Here is a 4230-nt window from a genome sequence, read left to right as displayed (position 1 = left end):
CTAATGATTAATTCTACAGATTCACAAAATTCTAAAAACTAGCTTAATTTCAAACTAAAAGTGTACATGCATGGTTTAAAAAGGAAAATAGAATTTTAGAAAACAAACACCTGTAACTATTAAGAGATAATTACTGCTATCAACTGATTACCTTCAGTTATTTTTCTACATTTCTAAATGTGTATATATTTATCCATGTATCTACATATCTTCATTTTATTTTTATTTTGGGAAGGATAATCTTATAGGTATAGATGCATTTTATTTTTTTACACTGAATTTTCTCATTAAATTTTGCTTTAAAGGATCTCAAAATTCAAGATTTTTGGTCAAGTTGTTTTCATTAAAACACTGATTTTAAAAACAAGCAACTTACAATTGCCACAGAAAAATAATCAAATGATCCACAAAACACCCTCCTTTCCCTCTGCAGGTTTTACAATGCATTGTTATTAACCAAACTTTTACTATTAAACAGGCCAGTTGAGAGAAACACTTCTGATACCTTCTCCCACCTGTCTGCTTAAGACTAGGATGGCGGATACTGGGGATAATATTCGTTTACCTTACTCAGTTTTCGGAGCAAACAGTGACCTGACCAGCTCCAGCAGCCTGCTGGTCCACGAATTTGATGACACCCACAGCAGTGGTCCATCTCACGTCACAAATAGCCAAATATGGATAGCCAGAGAAGCTATTAACACCTAAGCTTCCAAGAAGCACATCAACCAGATTTCAAAAATTTGAGGCCATCTTTTAGCCTCTTACCAGAGTGGTGATCAATCTTCTCTTTCAGCTCAGCAAACTCGCAAGCAATGTGAGGTACCTGACAATTCAGCAACAGGTGCATAGCCAGCACTGATATGACCGGGGTGATTTAGGGTAATCACTGGAGTGTTGAAGCCAGCTTCTTCCAATAGTGGGTCATTTTTGCTATCGCCAGCCACAGTGCTATGATGAATATCTTTGACAGTCACATTCTTTACACTGAAGTCTACATTAGCCCCATGAAGAGCTACATTCAAAGCTCATGATGCGATTCAACAGACTTTACCTTCAGTTGTAATGTCGTTTGGAGCAAAGGTAACGAGTATGCCAGGTTTGAGAACAGCAGTCTCTACTCAGCACACAGAGACAGTCCCAGTACCACCAGTTTTGTAGACATCCTGGAAGAATAACCCAAATTCCTGTTAATGAGAAGAATTGGTGGGCAGGACACAATCCAGAGATTTCAGCACTGGCATTACTATATTTATGGGTAACGAACCAAGACATATCTGTACTTAACTCCAGCATGTTGTCTGCATTCGAACCAGAAACTAGCACAAATGCTACTGTGCCTGGGTTGTAGCCAATTTCTTAATGTAGGTGCTGACTTTGTTAATGATTTCCTCATTATCTCTTTGGCTGAAATAGTAGCTTAGTGGAATCCATTTTATTAACACCAACAATAAGTTGTTTCATGACCAGCATGTAAGCCACAGAGGGCCTCCCTGGTGGCTCAGTCGGCGAAGAATCTGCCTGCAATGCAGGACACCAGAGTTCAATTTCTGGGTTGGGAAAATCTCCTGGAGAAGGGATTAGCAACCCACTCCAGGATTCTTGCCTGGAGAATTCTGTGGACAGAGGACCCTGGCGGGCTACAGTTCATGGGGTTGCAAAGAGCTGGACATGACTGAGCGACTAACATACACACACAGACACACACACACACACACAGACACACACACATGTAAGCCAGATGGGCACATTCACAGATCTGCCCATTCTAGTATATACCAGCTTCCGATTCAACAATACCAGCAACAGCAATCAACGAGGAGAATCAGTATCAGATGTGCCTATAATCAATCATGTTTTTGTTAAATTCCCTGTGTCATAGGCCATGGATGATGGTCATGTAATACTTACTGGTTTTATATTTTCACATGGAATTGTCAATGATGATACCAAGCTCACCATTGGTGTTCAGTTTACCCAAGACCCAGGGGTATGTAAAGGAGATCTCTTCCATCTCAGTAGCCTCCTTCTCAAACTTTTCAATGGTTCTTTTGTCAGTTCTACCACATTTGTAGATCAAATGGCCAGTAGTGCTGGACTCACCTGAATCTATGTGTCCAATAATGATGATGTTAATATGAGTTCTTTCTTTCTCCATCTCGGCTTTAGTGGTGGTTTCCATGGCACCTGTGTTATAGAAACAAACATGTTGTAAAAAAGCTTTACTAAAATTAAATATGGAGAATTTCCCACAACTAAGTTAAAAAAATGGCCAACTCCTATATAAGCATTTAATCATGCACTTGGTGTTTGGAATTTTAGTTAGGGAATTTATAATTATTTCCTCTGTCATCAGCTCTGTGGTGAATATATTTGATGTATCTTTTGAATAATATTTGATGGCATTTAAAAATTATTTCCTTATGGTATCTCTGTCAAGCTCACTAGAATTCACATTCTTGGAGTCGGGCTGAATTGTAAATTCAAAGATTATCATCTCCTTTTGTTGATATAGAAATAAAAGCAGTGCTGTAAGATAAGGGAAAAACATTTATTTGGGAGTCAGGAATTGCAATTCAAGAGACACAGATTTGGGTAGAAACTCAAATGTACCACAAGAAGAGTTAAAAACCAAAAAGTTTATTTTTTTTTTAATGGAGAAAGTTTACATAAATTGTTTCCCAAGAATTACGATTGATGTTGGCAAACTGGAATCATTCTTGTTTATATGCGATTGGTTTCTAAGGCTGTTACTCAGAGTTCAACATATAGCATTCTTTCAAGATATTGTGGCCCAAAGTTCATGTTCTATCTGGGTGGAGATATGCATAGTCTCTAATTCCCCAATGGCCTCCTGGCTGCCTTTTAGTGCTCTGTTGGGCATTACAGACTCCGTTTCATCATTTTTTTTTTTTTAAATCAAGGTAACTAAGCTGGTGCCTCTGAAGGAATGGAATCTACACAATGCTCTTCCACCTCTGAGATTCCATGATACTATGATATTGACTATTTTAAAAGTTTTCTTAATGGATTATAATATTTTATACATATATGCATATATATGGAATAAGATATATATATATATATATATATATATATATATATATATATAAAGTGTGTGTGTGTGCTTAGTCACTTAGTCATGTACAACTCTTTGCCACACCATGGACTGTAGCCTGCCAGGCTCCTCTGTCCATGGGGATTCTCCAGGCAAGAATACCAGGGAATCTTCCCAACCCAGGGATTGAACCCGGGTCTCCCACATTGCAGGCAGATTCTTTACCAGCTGAACCACCAGGGAAGCCCTATACACTTTAATGTGGATATTATATCTTAGAACACAATCCTACAGAAATTAAAATATGGATTTGCCCAGAAACTGAATAAATTATTGAGCTTGATATTTCAAGTTTTGTATTCCATATAATTCATTCAGGAATAAGTAAGAAAAGAAAAAAACAGAACACTGTTTTGGGGAAAGAAAGTAGAAGTTGAATATTGGCAGGTATGATACTTTCAGTCAGATTTTATAAACATAGCTAATGTTTTCTATCAAAAATCACTGCAAATGGTGACTGCAGCCATGGAATTAAAAGATGCTTACTCCTTGGAAGGAAAGTTATGACCAACTTAGATAGCATATTCAAAAGCAGAGACATTATTTTGCCAACAAAGGTCCATCTAGTCAAGGCTATGGTTTTTCCAGTGGTCATGTATGGATGTGAGAGTTGGACTGTGAAGAAAGCTGAGTGCTGAAAAATTGATGCTTTTGAACTGTGGTGTTGGAGAAGGCTCTTGAGAGTCCCTTGGACTGCAAGGAGATCCAACCAGTCCATTCTGAAGGAGATCAGTCCTGGGTGTTCTTTGGAAGGAATGATGCTAAAGCTGAAACTCCAGTACTTTGGCCACCTCATGCAAAGAGCTTCCTCATTGGAAGAGACTCTGATGCTGGGAGGGATTGGGGGCAGGAGGAGAAGGGGACAACAGAGGATGAGATGGCTGGATGGCATCACTGACTCGATGGACGTGAGTTTGAGTGAGCTCCGGGAGTTGGTGATGGACTGGGAGGCCTGGTGTGCTGCAATTCATGGGGTTGCAAAGAGTCGGACACAACTGAGCAACTGAACTGAACTGAAAGACAGCCTAAATTGCAAGGTAATGAGTCAATAACACATGCTCACCATTTCAAATCAAATTCTCAAATGCAAGCATTGGAAATATGAAGTGATT

General features: G+C 38.8%; 1 pseudogene; it reads right to left on the bottom strand.

Moving 5' to 3' along the window:
* Positions 1 to 570: 570 nt before the first annotated feature.
* On the bottom strand, positions 571 to 2158 carry LOC138931577 (putative elongation factor 1-alpha-like 3; annotated as a pseudogene).
* Positions 2159 to 4230: the final 2072 nt, after the last annotated feature.

Source organism: Ovis canadensis, chromosome 7 (genome assembly GCF_042477335.2).
Source record: "Ovis canadensis isolate MfBH-ARS-UI-01 breed Bighorn chromosome 7, ARS-UI_OviCan_v2, whole genome shotgun sequence".
NCBI classification, from domain to species: domain Eukaryota; kingdom Metazoa; phylum Chordata; class Mammalia; order Artiodactyla; family Bovidae; genus Ovis; species Ovis canadensis.
Note: the sequence above shows the minus strand (reverse complement) of the source record. Positions and strands in the feature narration are given on the sequence as shown.